Below are 15,437 nucleotides of genomic sequence, written 5' to 3'. Positions count from 1 at the left end.
AGTTTCTGTATCTTGACTTCAGTCACTACTAGAGGTCGAGATGGAGTTTCTTAACCCCTTCTTATCTGAACCACAAAGGAAATGAAAGATTTTAGCAGGCGGGTCTCATTTCAAGCATCAGAAATATAAACTCAATCTGGATTTCATCCATGCTCATTATTCGTAGGAACACAGGACTGAAAGATCTTCTCCCAAAACAACCCTGGCTTTGATTTCTTCCATAACTTCATTCAGCTATGTCTTAAAACTAGATTTTCAGATTTTTTTTTTTCTTTCTTTTAAAGATCTTTAGGAAAATACAGCTTTATTCCTAAAAACCCTCTGAGTGAGCCAAAAAAACCACCCCAAAAATACAGTGTAAAATTGCAAGAATGAGAAAAGAAAAACACCAAGGATTATTTTTTTTTTCCTACAGTGATGGGTGACACAATTTCCCACAATTAGACTGTCAAAAGCTTCAAAAGCTCTAGTGGTCTGAGGAAAATAAAATTTTTTAAAAAGGGAGTATTTATGAAGTATTATAATTATTTGCTCTTTTGAAGGACCTCTGTGTAAGAATCCAAAACCATGTTACAAATGTCATGACAATGCAGGGAAGTAAATTTTAAATATCAGTCATATGGTCAGGATGGAAGGTAAATCTGAGTTTGAAACACCCCAAACCTCCTGTGTGCCCTTTGTAGGATCAGTCCAGGAGGATTTGAAAACCCAGTGATTTTTAAACAGAGAAAAGTTATTTTCTCCTGTGACCACTCTTGTGAATAAATTCCTCTGTCACCAACCACCAGAGAGGGACCATGGGTATCAGCACGTGTCCCTGGGAGACTTTTCCAAATAAAAGAGGTCCAGGCAAATGCTCAACTCTCCTGACTCCCGCTTAGCTGCTCAAACCACTCCGCTTTATCTTCCTGCCAAACACAATCCTGCCGATGACAGATCCATCATTTGAGGAGGGAAGCAGATGTCTTTCCCCAGCTCATCCAAGCAGGCCCTGTCAAACAAAGGCAACTTGGCCAAATCAACCCAGCAGCTCCGAGGCTCAGAGCCTTCTTTTAGTCTGATTGCCCCACTTCTGTGGGAGGGGTTGGAATTTCAAGGAAAATGGAGTGTTTTGCAAAGGGCTTGGAGAGCCAGAGGGAAAGGGCAGCTGAGCAGCTGTGTTCCTTAACTCCTTAGGGACAAACTTGCAAATGCCTCTGCTGGGAAAAAACAGAGCTGAATTGGGGTTTTTAAGGAAGAAGTGACACGCTGGAATTTTGTTTATGAACTCAACTAAAAGTGAGGCAGCACCTGAGTGAAATCAGACGAGCAGGAGACAGCTCTGATGGCTGGGTAAGCACCTTCTGCTCCTTCTGCTTTAAATCTCAGCTGGAGTAGCCAGGGATGAGTTCCCTCTCCAGGAAGCTCAGAGTGAGGATCTGAATCCAGGCTGCTGCAGGAATAGAGGGATGCTGCAACACAGAGCTCAGCAGGGCTTGGATCTGCAATTGCAGGGCACAGAGGAAAGTGCTGCAATATCCCTCACATGGCTGAGGGAAAATAAGAGAGAGGAACAATAATTATCCCAAAACGGGTAGGGACAGGGAAGCAAAGGACAGAAAGAAGTGGACTCCACTACCTGGTGTGCAAATTCTCTTGTAGCTTGATCACTGACTACTTTAAATTTCCTGTTTCCTTTGGGTCTAAGAAGCCTGGTTGAGGGAAGCACGCTCTTTTAAATGAAAGTGTTCCAAAATTTACCCATTAAACTATTTAAACCTCGTGGATGAAATTCAACTCCATCTGCTCAGTCAGTGACAGGAACAGCAGGAATACAAAGGAAATGCAGATCCAGACCTGCCTGACCCCCAGGGCTCAGGAAGAGGATTTGGGGATTCATGGACAAAAAATTATGTGTCTGTAATGTAAACATCTACGTTTGTCCTCACACTGATTGTCCTTCCTCACCTGAAGAGAGGGGCAGGAACTTTCAGGGCATGAGTCACTCCAAACTGGAGGAAAACTGTCTAAAATAGGCAAAAGAAAGCTTGCCCTGTAGTGCTCCATCTCTGCTGATATCTAAAGTTAAACGAGCCAAATCCCACAGACCTGGGCTCATCTAAACAGAATCATTCCCCTCCAGACAGCCCCGTCCTCCCCTCGTGTTCTCCAAGAGCAGGTGGGACTTGGTGGGAACCCGATAAAGAAGTTGAGTGAATACTCGTGGGTGCTCCAATTTGTTCACAGGCTGGGTTTTGGGTTTTATTTTTTTCCCCAAGACGTATCAAGTTTGACAAGCTGCTGTTCAGGAAAGGCCCTTGGCTCCAGCAGAACGTGCAGGTAACCTGTTAACACTGTCTCCTGAGTTTCTGCTCTTCCAGCCCTCAGTCACCTCCTGAGCAGCCACCACTTCACTGCTGTGTGCGGGAAAAACGTTTCCTAATTCGGATGAAAGCTCAGAAAGGACTGGAAAACCTCAGATCCCAACTCCTGACAGTCTCCATCCATCCATCCAGCTGTGATTCTTTCCTGGGAGAACCACAGAGTGCCCCACCCAGTCCTGCCCTCTCCCCTCTGCACCTCCTTCTCTCCAGCTGTGCCACCTGTGCCTTATTTTAATCCTGAATCCAACCCTGTTGTCTCCCTCCAGCCGGTCCAGCTGCCACGATGTTAAACTCTGTAGTGAGCACAGATCTGGTCAGACGGCCCCAAAAAGTTGGAAGGCATTTTGGGTGGGAGGAATGGCAGAAGGGGATCCCAAATCCAGAGGAGCTGAGTCTGGCAGGGTGTCCAGAAGAATCCATGAGCTGGCAAGGGGGAGTTCAGTCACAAAATCAGAGTTTGATCAAAACCACAGGGAAGTCCCTGAGGTTTCTCTTCACATCCAGTCATTCCCTAGACCTCTCCCACTGCCGGGGTCTGTGTACACACATCACATACACGAAACCTTTGGAAAACAGGACCCCACAGGCCTCCTGCAAAGCTGGATTTTGGGCATTATTTATTACCAGGGGGCTGCATAAAGCAAACTGGGCATTCTCCTGTTCTCAGAAAAGCTGCAGTGGTTTGGTTTGAGGAACAACAGTTTTGGTCACAAGCACAGGCAGCTCCTATTCACTTTTAGGGGAAGTGAAAACCCTGGGAGTGTCCAAAAATCCAATGTGAACCCAGTGTGGCCAGACCATCAGGAAAGGAAGGGTGTGACAGACACCAGGCTTGCCCTCTGCATCCCTGCTGGAAACCCCCAGAACTGGACTAAGCACCAACTTCAGCTGGAGCTCTGGGGCTGTTTGGAGAGGAGGGAAATCCTGTCCACAGCCTCTCGCTGTTCTTTTTTTTTTTTTTTTTTTTTTTTTCCCCATGCACTCAGATAAGGACGGCAAAGGGAAGTGTTACAGAACAGCTTTAAACTGAGAGAGAATGGGTTTTGATGGGATATTAAGAAGGAAATTATTCACTGGTGAGGCCCTGGCACAGGATGCCCAAGGAATTTGTGGCTGCCCCATCCCTGAAGTGTCCAAGGCCAGGTTGGATGGGGTTTGGAGTAGCCTGTGATAGTGGAAGCTCTAATGTCAGTATCGCATCCTGAAGAGCAACCAGGAGGAGATAGAAACAAGAAAAAGGAAATGCATAAAGTTATCCTTCCTGTGGGCTGTGTTATCCAGCAGTTACCACAATGCCCTTCTATAACACAATTTGGGATGAGGCTTTGACCTTCCTGGCTTCCTTCCACATCCTTTATCAAACCAACCCAAGAGAAATTCCAGGATGATTTTTCTATTCATACATCACTTCCATTCTAAGCAAGCGGCCTGTCCTAGGTTACAATGTAAAATGTGCCCAAAGTATGTCTTCTATCACCATCTACATGAAATGTTGTTGTGCACCACTGTTTCCCGTGCCCCCTCCCTCCAGACTCTCTTCTGTTAATGGCCCATCAATGCCGTCCTGCATGACTCATAGATAACTCTCCCCAGGAGCTATCTCTGTTTAATAGGCAATCAAGGACCCATTGCAAAACTGATAAAATGATATCAGTCCATTGTGAGATGCTCCGCCCAGGGGGAGGAGCCAAGCATTCCCACCTGGATATAATCTGGGCCTTGGGACAGCACAGGCAGCCTTACCCACTGGATTCCCAGAGGACAAGAGCTACCAGACCTTTCTGCAGGAGCACTGCTTCAACAAGACCACTTCATCTGGACTGCTACCATCACGGTTTCAGGTTGTATTCTGACTCTGTCAGTGATCTTTTGTATCATTGCATGTGTTTTATTTTATTTTGCTTTTTTTTTTCCTCTCCTATTAAATTGCTTTTTCTGGCTTGGAGTCTCTCGCTGGTTTTGCCTTCAAGCCAGCACACGGCCCTAAGAAGGGCTTGTTTGTGCCACTGCTCAGAGCTTTCTGTGAAAATCCAGGTACATTCCTGGAACAACCCATAAACACGTCTCATTTCGAAGAACTGTCTCTCAAAGGGCAGCTTCCCTAAAAAGGGGAGCACGAAAATTACAAAAGTGTTGGCACAAGATGAGTTTGGTTCATTCAGACATCGGGGGAAAAAAGGAATGTTCCCTCTTTCAAATGGAGCAGAAGTGGTTCTGTCAAGGCTCTGGATGAGTACATTACTCAAGGGTTTATAAAGTATTTTTTTTATCAGAGCCCTCTGGTGAGTGGTTCTTCACAGATGGTCTGAAGCATCCAGGTGTGCCTCCCAGGAAGAAGGACATGCTGGGATGAGCTCCCAGCCTCGGGACAAAGGAAAAAGTCATTGTTCCTAACAAGAAACTCCAGAGGTTTAGAGCCACTCCAAGCTCAAGAGCTTCTCTGACAAAAATCAGGACAGGGCCACCTCTCCTCCTTTGGCTGAGGAGGGAGGGGAACAAAAGTACAAGTCATTTGTAAAATGAGTGAGGCAGGGCACAACCGCACGGAGCAATGCTGCCATGGAGAATAAAAGATTCACAAAAATGGGAAAACCCACGCAGAGAGCAAGCGAAGAGATCCTGACCTAAGCCAGCACAGGATGGACACAGGGACAGAGCTGATCCAGAAGAACAGAACATGCTGGAGATCATCCAGGGATCTCCTAGAGGAAAGCTCCTAACTGCATTTAAGTTTTCCAGCTTTGAGTTAAGACATTTTTGATAACCCTCCTGTGCCCAAAGGCCAGGGCACATGGAGGAACATCATGTATCCGAGCAGCTGCTGAAGAGGGACGCTCTCATCAGGACTTAGCAGCCTGACTACAGATTTTAGGAGGATTTTAACAGTCCTGGAGGAGTAAACATTACTGGACAGTAAACAAAACTGTCAGCACTCCCCTGCACGGTGTAGGGTCACTCTGAAGACACAGGAATAACTCAAAAGGTAGTTCCACTCCTGGTGGCTGAAAAGGGAGTTAAAGCCACAGGTTGAACAGGTCGTAGCGTCAGCCTGAGAGCCTGAAAGGCAGAGGAGAAGGTAACAAATAGGACACGACACACACTCACCCACACTGTCTAAGCCAGGCCTGCACACGGCTCTTCCACCTGAGGAGAGCCCTGACGGCTCCCCAGGAGCCCAAGGGCCACATTTAAATCTCCTGACAGCTCCCACCACCTTCCTCGTCATGGTGCTCGTGGAGTGATGCTGTGGCAGGGCTGCATCCCCACCATCAACACTTCTGAGCACGCAGCTGAGTGCCAGGTGGGACAGAGGATCCCAGGAAGTGTCAGATGATGGAAATATCTTCGTTCCAAACCCAAACAACACGCCAGCAACTTCCATTTTGTTTTAAACACAGAATCATGGAAGGGTTCGGGTTGGAAGAGACCTTGAAGATCACCTCATTCCACCCCCTGCCATGGGCAGAGACACCTTCTGCTATCCCAGGTTGCTCCAAGTCTCATCCAGCCTGACCTTGGACATTTCCAGGGATGGACCATGGTGAGAGGCATGACCAAGAAAGTGTTTTCCAATAGCTTTAAGGAAGCAAGGATCAAACCCTCTTGCTTCCTGCAGGGATTCACTGCCGCAGCTTGCCTCCTAGGTGACAGCTTTGCTTCCCATCCATCCCCAAAAAAAGTCAGCTTCCAGCACGCTCAGACTGTGCGCCAGGTTGTGGTGAACTTGATGTTCAGGAAGATAATTAATTATGCTTTATTCCCCTGGGGGTTTCCTTTTGTCATTCCTTACCTGCTAACAGCACAGATGGGGAAAAGAGGTTAGAGGGAAGAGATTTCTGCTTTGTCTGGTTGAAAGGGAAAATACAGAAGAGAACAAATGGCACAGAAACTGAGTGCTTTGATGGTAAACCCAAATTTAGTGGCACAGCATCACCAGATCTCTCTCGGGTGATGACACTGACTGTAGATCTCAATGCTTTACAAAGGTAGTGTCTTTAACATCTTTTAACAGATGGAGAAACCAAAGCAGAAAACCAAAAAACCCACATAAAACCAACCAAAAATACTTCCCAAACTCAAAAGAACATAAGGAAACCCCAACCCACACAAGCCCCACCAAAAACCCCACAACAAATCTGTCAGGTTGGTCTCTCTGCCTCCAAAAACTCCTTCCTTACAGAGAAAAAATAGACAAAGGAGTAACACCCCCCACCCCCCAAGTACTTCACACTGTTCCCAGCATCTGAATGTCTCTAAAAGACCTTTCCACATGCCAGGGTACCTTGATGTCCACATCTGTGAGAGAGATGAAATATTGAAATGCTCTCCTCGAAACACCCTGCTCTGCCAGCAAAGAGCCGAAAGAAAAAGGGAGGATTAGTGTGGAAAAAGGAGTGGGAAGGAAAAGAGTTTGGCCCTTCAAATCTCAATTTAGGAATATGGGATATGAGGAAAACAACGGATTAGGCAATTAGGAAGGTAAAACCTGAGATGGGCGTCGGTGATCAGGACACTTGGGAAGAGGATCTTGGAAAGAAAGCAGGGGAAGCAGAAAACCTCTGAGCATTGCTGGAATCTCAGCCTGGCCGTCAGGATCTACTCGGCTGAGCAGAAAATGCCTTTGAGCAACAGGGCTAAACAGAGAACAACAGGAAAAGAAACCAAGTGAGGTTACTATGCAAAGAGCTGAAATTCAAGAGAAAGCTAAACATAGCACCAAAAAAAAGGAGAACTCACATGGAGCCCCACCCCAGCTTCTGTTCACTGGCTTCTCCAAAGAACTGGAGGTGAAAATATAATTTTACTGTTGCAAACTGGAGTAGTTACACATGAATCTGATTTAGCTTGGATAATTGAGAACAACAGCAGGGCTGAGTGTGAAGAGGAATGGAAACTGACGTGAGGTGAAAGCCACTCAGGAAAAACGTGCTCAGATGGGATGGTGGGAGTGGCACCATCTGGCTGAAAGTCAACAACAGTAAAGCTTCTTTATATGTAGGAAGGAGAGGGGGGCAAAAGATCCAGACAGCTCTCAGCAGGTTAATCTGAGTTAAATACACAAGATTTTTGAACATGACTTGAGAGAAAGAGTGATGGAAAGTGACAGCAAATGGAGATGGGGACAAAATAGAAAATGTGGTTTATTAAAAGTAAACCATGGCAATGTAACTTACTGGGTTGTTTTATAAGGTAATTGTTTGGTTTGGATTTTTTCTTTTTTTTGGGGGGGAGAGAGATGAAAATCAGTGGAGTTAAACTTTCCGAACCTCAGTAAAATTCTGATTTGGTGCTAAAAGGAATGACTGCCATAACAGAGGACACAAGGATTAATAAAACTGGACGGAAATAAAGGAGATGAAGCTGTGAATTCCTCATCCCTGGAAGTGCCCAAGGCCAGGTTGGATGGAGTTTGGAGCAGCCTGGGATGGTGGAAGGTATCCTGCTCATGGAGAGCTTGTTGGGTTTTTTTGTTTGGTTTTTTTTTTAATCACTTGAGTGCACACACCTGAAAATGGCCAATCCAGATCTGCCTACAGCTAAAGATGGGGCAAACATCCTTAAAAAGGGACAGAGAGGGATAATTTAAAGGGCAGTAATGGTGCCTGTCTTGGATTATACAACCTAAAAATGTGTATTCTATTTCATCTGAAAGCTGTTTTTTGGGAGATGTTTTGTTCTTCTCTTGCAACCCCAATGGGGAGGGGGGCAGATGCCTTCTGATAATGTCCCAGCCATTAAACCCAGGTGGGGCAGTGTTTCTTATCTCTTTCACCACCCCTCCACCCTCCAGGAGGACATCTTCTGATAATGGCCATTAGGGCCCACCAGTGACATGACACATTCCATCATCCCATTGGGAGATGCTCCACACAGTGGGGAGGAGCCAGCTGTTCCCAGCTAGATAAAAACTGGGACTGAAGGACACAAGGGATTCGGTTTGTCCACTGGATTCCCGGAGGAAGACTGGACCCATCTCATCACCACTGGACTTTCTACAGGACCATCTCTACTCCCCAGAACCACATCTGTTACTCCAGGAGGATTTATTTGGACTGCTTCCAACACCCTGACCCTGTCAGGGTTTTTCCAGGATCTTAGTTTGCTTCCTTGATTTTTTTTTTTTTTTTGTACCACTACATTTGTATTTTCCTTTTTTCAAAATATTTTTAGTAAAGAACTGTTACTCCTATTCCCATATCTTTGCCTGAAATCCTCTAATTGCAAAGTTATAATAATTTGGAGGGAAAGGGGTTTACATTCTCCATTCCAAGGGAGGCTCTAGCTTTCCCTGGCAGACAACCGTCTTTCAAAACCAAGACAATGCCTTTAGAGTAATCAGCCCTTTACAGTCACCTCCTCCCTGCTTTAGCAGCCCTTACCTGCCTGGCACCTTTCCACCAGGAATCAAATCTTTCCTGGCTCTACCCCAGCATCCCTTGGCCACATCAAATCAGGACAAGCAGTAACACTTGAAAGCTCCCCCAGAAGCTACAGTCCTGCAGCATGGCTACAATTTCCTGACTGGATAGAGAAGGGAAAAAAAATAATAGTAAAATTGAAAAAGAGAAAAAAAAAGATAGCAACTAAGTTCAACTTTTTTTCTGAGGAAGAAAACACGAAACTATGCCAAAAAAATTTTCTGACTCTCCGAAACTGCTTCAAGTGTGTAAAACCGATTAGGTGAGAGACAGGCAGCAGCATACTGAGCCGCAAGAATATCACAGGGAACTTCTTCCACAGCAGTCACCTCCAGAAGGGTGAGAGGGGAGGAAAGAAAAACTGCTGGGAAGAAATCAGCCCAGCCTATTTATGCTTCTTCTTATGTGCCTTTCAAACACTGACTAACGTGGGATAACAGAGGAGGAGGCTCCCAGGTGTCTCACTGTGAGGTCACCAGGATTTCAGTTCCCAGGTGCCTTTCTTTGGTGTGGTGATTTCAGATTGACATTCAGCCCCTCTGTTAAAAAAACAAAACAAAACAAAACAACAACAAAAAAAAACCCAAAAAAACACACAGCCCTGCACAAAGTCAGTAAAAAAGAGTGATAATTTTTGCTGAAATGGCCTAGGGAACTCCTGGCACTCTCTCAGTGGTTCTGAGCAATGATCTGTGGCTCTGACAACACGATTCTGAGAAAGCCAAGTACTCTAGGCAGCTGAATGCAAGAGGCTGAGCCTCAAAAATACTCAAGCCATAGTGGTGACACGGTCATTGTCCCCCCATAAACACAGCCATGGCCTGATTAACCAAATCTCCCCAGTGGAGAGCTGCTGGAAGTTCATCCAACATAACAGCAAAATCTCACAGCTGTGAGTTATCCCTTCTCTTTGTTGTTTTGACAACCTGTCCCGCAGTAAATTTGGCCAAGGAATTACCCCAGTCACCCGCAAGGAAAGGATGCAGCAGAGGCACCGTGGTGACCACAGTACAAGCAGTACATGGTGCTGTCTAATCCCTGAATTACAGAAAAATTGGCTGCAAGGGATCTCAGGAGGGCTGGCCCAGCCTTCAGCTTGAAGCTGGACTCACACCAATATTTCTCTTCCTCAGCCACAGATTTCTCTAACCCAAAACCCCTTCCAGCATGGGGATTGCGCAACATTTCTGGGTGATTTGTTTTGTTTTACGACCCTCGTAGTGCAGAAAACTGCATTATTTGTGGCTGCTCTTCAAGTACCTTCTGACCACAACCTTGTGTAGAACCTTGGGGTCAGAGAGGAGCCACATCTCCCCCTTTTTACACAGCGAATGTTCATCTACACAGCCAGTGTCCCCCTTTTCACCTTCACAGACAATAACCGTGGGATTTACATTGGCAGCCTGCTTGCAGGGTAAGTCGTAGAACAAAATGAAGTCACTGAGATTTCCAACATGGAATAGGCAGGATTGCACCTCGTTTCAAGGTTGCTGGTGCAATATACACCTGCATCACTGCTGAGAATTGAGGAATGATTAGAGGTCTGGAAAACCTGCTAGGATAAAAAAAAAATAATAAAAGACAATTTTTTTTTTTTTTTTTAAGCCTGGCTAAACTTAGGGAAAGAGAAAGCAAATGTGTAATCAATCTCAACCAACAAGTGTCTAAACTCTAGGATTTCTTCCCAAGGATATCTGTTTAATGTGGGTAAAAAAAGGTTTAAATTCCAGGGACTGAACTCTCTAATGAGACAAATGAGGATTAGAAGCAAAACATTTCTTGGGGATGGTTTAACACTGCCTGACAGGACTGGTCAGAAAAACCTTTCAAGAGCGTCTCTTCCAAATCATTTGGGTCTGTCTGTAGTGCAGGTCCAAGGAAGAACCCAAGGGTTGGAGCTATGAAGGTGGTAAAAGTAAATTTCACAGAGTCAAACAGGTGGGCTCCAGAGGTCCCTTCTGATCTCAGCTGATCTGATTCTGCATGAAAATGATGTTGAGTTTGCCAAGAGTAAAGGGAGAAAGTGTAATTCTCAGGATTTTCCTTTTACCTATCAGGAAAAAAAAAAAACAACCAAACAAAAAAACCCCAACAAAATAACAAAACCGGCAAAGATTAGGACAGTCCATAAGGGCCTGATTATTTTATCCCTGTTTAAAAGCAAGAAATCCCAGAAAGAGTTTCTATAACCTTTTGTCCCATCCTTTGTCAGTGTTCCCAGTGATGAGACTCCACAGTGTCTTTATAGTCCCTAACCCAGTCCTGGGCTTCTCTCTGCTGACCATCAAAAAGATTTGATCTATGTTTTGAAACTCTAAATTTCTGCGGTTGCAACTTAAGGCTTAAATTTGTAGTTCTACCCCACCAAATTTGTGGTTCTAACCAGACTAGTTATGGAGATTTTTCTTTTCTCCTGCTTTTTATTTGCAGAAGTTTTATCAAATACTTGAAGACAAGTTGTAAGTTGTCCCTCAGTGTTTAATTTTCTGGAATGAACATCCCCAATTCTTTAATTTTTTTCTTCCATGGCATTTTTCAGACCTTTTTTTCATTCTTCTGCCCTTGCCTGGGCTCCAGCTCCAAGTATTTTTACCCCAGAACACACACACGTGCTCCAGTTGAAAGTCTGTCAGGGATTATTTGCTTCTTTTCCCTTGACCAAAACAAAAGTTTGGTTCCAGTTCATTGTTTATCTTAGTTGCAGCCTAACATAGCCAGCAGCCAAAAGAACGAGGGGCTGTCTATGAGCTCAGCCCAACCTCTGTGGAAAATGAACTAAAACAGGCAAAAAAACCCCTCTGAGAAATTCTGATTTTGCAGGTGGAGAAGTGCATAAAGCTGGGGAGGACAAAAAGTTCTGTCAGGGACCCAGGGCAGTTTTTCCAGGTCCTTTATCTAAGTCTTCGTGGCATAATGACCTTTCAGCAAATTAAAATATCAGTGCACCAGATGAACTTTGTGTTGCAGAGTCACAGCTGAACAGAGAAGATGAACTGCAAGGAAAAACAACAACCCCAAGGAAAAGCAGGAATACTCCCAGCAAGGGGCATCCCCCTCCATCCCCTCCAGCTCCTGAAGTGACATCACGTATTCCAGTAGATTTTGGATATGTATGCATGTGGAAAGAGAAGGGCAAAAATACAGCCTTACCCTGCAAAATCAACACCAAATGATAAAAAAGGATTTTTTTTTTTTTTAAAAAAAGAGAAACATTTCCTCATTTTAGTTTCTTTCCATTCATGCAGCCCAGCAGCTCACATGCACATGGGTGAACCTCAGTGAGGACTACCCAGTTTCACAAATTCCTGAGACTTCCCTTTTTAATAAGTCAAACATCAGTAAGTTTGGGCACCGAAGGAATGAAGGCAATCAGGGAATCACAGAATGAGTCTACTGTGGCTTCACTTTTCTCTGAGGGTTTGCACAGCTGACGGGACCAGCTGAGCACCAGACCCTGACATCACAGAACCCACAGAACAATTTAGGTTGGAAAAGACCTTTAAGACTATTGAGTCCAACATCATTGAGTCTTCCATTAGTAAATTTGTGGGCGACACTAAGCTGGGAGTGTGTGTCCATCTGTTGGATAGTAGGATGGCTCTGCAGAGAGACCTGGAAGTGTTGGATGGATGGGAAGAGTCCAATAAGATGAAGTTTAATAAGTCTAAGTGCCGAGTCCTGCATTTTGGCCACAATAACCCCCTGCAGCATAATAGGCGGGAGACGGAGTGGCTGGAGAGTGCCCAGGAGGAAAGGAACCTCGGGGCACTGATGGACAGCAGGCTGGACGTGAGCCAGGGTGTGCCTTGGTGGCCAAAAAGGCCAATGGCACCTGGCCTGGATCAGGAATGGTGTGGCCAGCAGGAGCAGGGAGGTCATTCTTCCCCTGTACTCGGCACCGGTGAGGGCACACATCGAGTGCTGTGTCCAGGTCTGGGCCCCTCAGTTTAGGATGGACATTGAGTGCCGTGTGCAGTTTAGGGTGGACACTGAGTGCTGTGTCCAGCTCTGTCCCCTCAGTTTAGGATGGACACTGAGTGCTGTGTCCAGCTCTGTTCTCTCAGTTTAGGGTGGACATTGAGTGCTGTGTCCAGCTCTGTTCTCTCAGTTTAGGGTGGACACCGAGTGCTGTGTCCAGCTCTGTCCCCTCAGTTTAGGAAGGAAGTTGAGATGCTTGAGCATGTCCAGAGGAGGCAACGAGGCTGGTGAGGGGCTGGGAACACAAACCCTGTAAGGAACAACTGAGGGAGCTGGGGTTATTTATCCGGGAAAAAAGGAGATTCAGAGGTGACCTTATCACTCCCCACAACTCCCTGAAAGGTGCCTGTGGTCAGGTAGGTTCGGTCTCTTTCTCCAGGCAGCACTGACAGAACGAGCGGACACAGTCTTAAGTTGCACCCAGGGAAATACAGGCTGGATGTTAGGAAGAAGTTTTTTACAGAAAGGGTGATAAAGTATTGGAATTTTCTGCCCGGGGAAGTGATGGAGTCACCATCCCTGGATGTGTTTAAAGAAAGTCTGGATGTGGCACTCGGTGCCATGGTTTAGTTGAGGTGTTAGGGCATGGGTTGGACTCGATGATCTTGGAGGTCTCTTCCAACCTGGTGATTCTGTGATGCTGTGTGATCAACCCAGCACTGTGAAATCCACCACCAAACAATGTCCTCATTGCACCTGAGGAGCAACCAGTGTAAGACCTTCACCTGCAATCCCCAGCCAGCAGCAATGTCCTGTCAGGATTTTAATTCAGGATGCAATTGGAAATAAGATGACACCTGCAAGGCCACATAATGGATGACTCACAATGAATCCAGCCAAGTTTAACCACCCAAGAAGGACAAATCTCATGGCTTCAAAATGGTCTGGACTGGGCCACGGTTGCGGGGTGGAATTGACAGGGTTAAGGGTTGGGCTCAATCTTTAAGGTCTTTTCCAGTCTAAACATTTCTATGATTCTGTGGATGCAGGGGTGAAATTGAACAAGCAGATTAAAAACTCCCTTAAAACTCCTTCTGCAACAGCTTGAGCTGCCATAAAAGTTTCTAATCGCAAAATGCCTGAGAGGAAATAACCACAAAACCCATCCTAAAGGATTAAGGTGTTTCATTAAGGGATATAAATATTAATAATTAAGAAATCCAGCCCCTCTTCTCTCCAGAGTCTGACCTTGAGCTGGGTTTTCTCGGCCACATCACACACTCCTGGAAATCCCAGATTTCCCACAGAAGGCATCCACCACAAGAACATTTCAGGCATGGGCACAAAACAAACACAGCCCAAGAATTTTCTAAAAACATTAACTGACAAAACCCAGCCAAGTTCTTAAGCTGCCATCCATGCCCCATGAAGAGGAATATGTCCTATAAACACAGAGGTATCTCCACAAACAGTGATACCAAACAGGAGGTTCCTCTTTGCCAGTGTTCTACTGACTGAAAGTTGAGTTTAATATACACCACATTCTTTTTTCTTCTCTGGTTGTATTAATCGCACCAAGTGTAAATCTGTTAATGATACTGCACTTAATTTGTTCATAGTAACATTAAAACCACCCCCCTGTGAAATGAATGAGCTTCCCCTCTCAGGTCCTCTCTGCGGACTGTGGGAAATTTCCCTGTGCCGATTAAAATATTTATTTATGTTGGGTTTCGAGTAAACAGTTGTTGTAGGGAATTGATCGCTGCTCTGCCATGCTCTGATCTGTTGATCCTCTGCACCTTTCCAGGGAACACCATCCCAACAATTCCATTAGGATGATATAATCCTATTCCCACTGCCAAATTGCCATCCCTGTCTTCCAGAAACGCCAGGATGTTGTAGGAGCCTATTAAAATATCCCTGCTGTCCCCAAAAATTATGCTTCTGTAATAAAACCCAGCTTCCTCTAGTGATCTCTGCATCCTGACAAAAAAACTTCCTCCTCCTGATGACCAGGCACCAGCTTGAGGATGGGGGACCTCCTTTCCTTCACCACTTCCTCTTGGTTGACCTGTCTATGAAATCATGGAATGGTTTGGGTTGGAAGGGACCTTAAAGCCGCTCTCATTCCAGCCCCTGCCATGGGACATCTCCCACCAGACCAGGTTATTTTTTGCACACAGGTTCTCCTAGAAGCATGGTGATCCAATCCAGGCACGGTTTCCCAATGGAAATGATTAACTTGGAGTAAAAACTCCATCCCAGCTCAACCATGAATTAAAAAGTGGGGAAGCGGAAGTGAAAATAAATAAGTGAACCAACAACCCAATGTTTACTAAACTAAGGCAAATAGAGATGTAGATATACAAACAAAGCATCATGAAATTTAGAAGAATCACATGAGAACCTGAAGACATCAGGAAAACTCTGCAGCTGGTAAAGATAAGAGATTAATGAGGAGTGTTGTTTTGTTTTGGGGTTTTTTTGTTGTTGTTGTTTGTTTGTTTGGTTTTTTTTTGTTTTTGTTTTTGTTTTGATTTGTTTTGAGTTTGGTTTCCTTGGAGTTTTTGGGTTTGGATTTTTTTTTTTTTAAAAAAAAAACAAAAACACTACAACAAATTAAAAAAAATTACAGGCTGTGCACTCCAGCAGAGGAAAGTTCATCATGTAACAATTTTCATCTCTATTCGGAAAGCAGCAGGGCAACATGCATGACTCTGATGATGACGGAGAAGCT

Source organism: Hirundo rustica, chromosome 1, assembly GCF_015227805.2.
Source record: "Hirundo rustica isolate bHirRus1 chromosome 1, bHirRus1.pri.v3, whole genome shotgun sequence".
NCBI classification, from domain to species: Eukaryota; Metazoa; Chordata; class Aves; order Passeriformes; family Hirundinidae; genus Hirundo; species Hirundo rustica.
Note: the sequence above shows the minus strand (reverse complement) of the source record.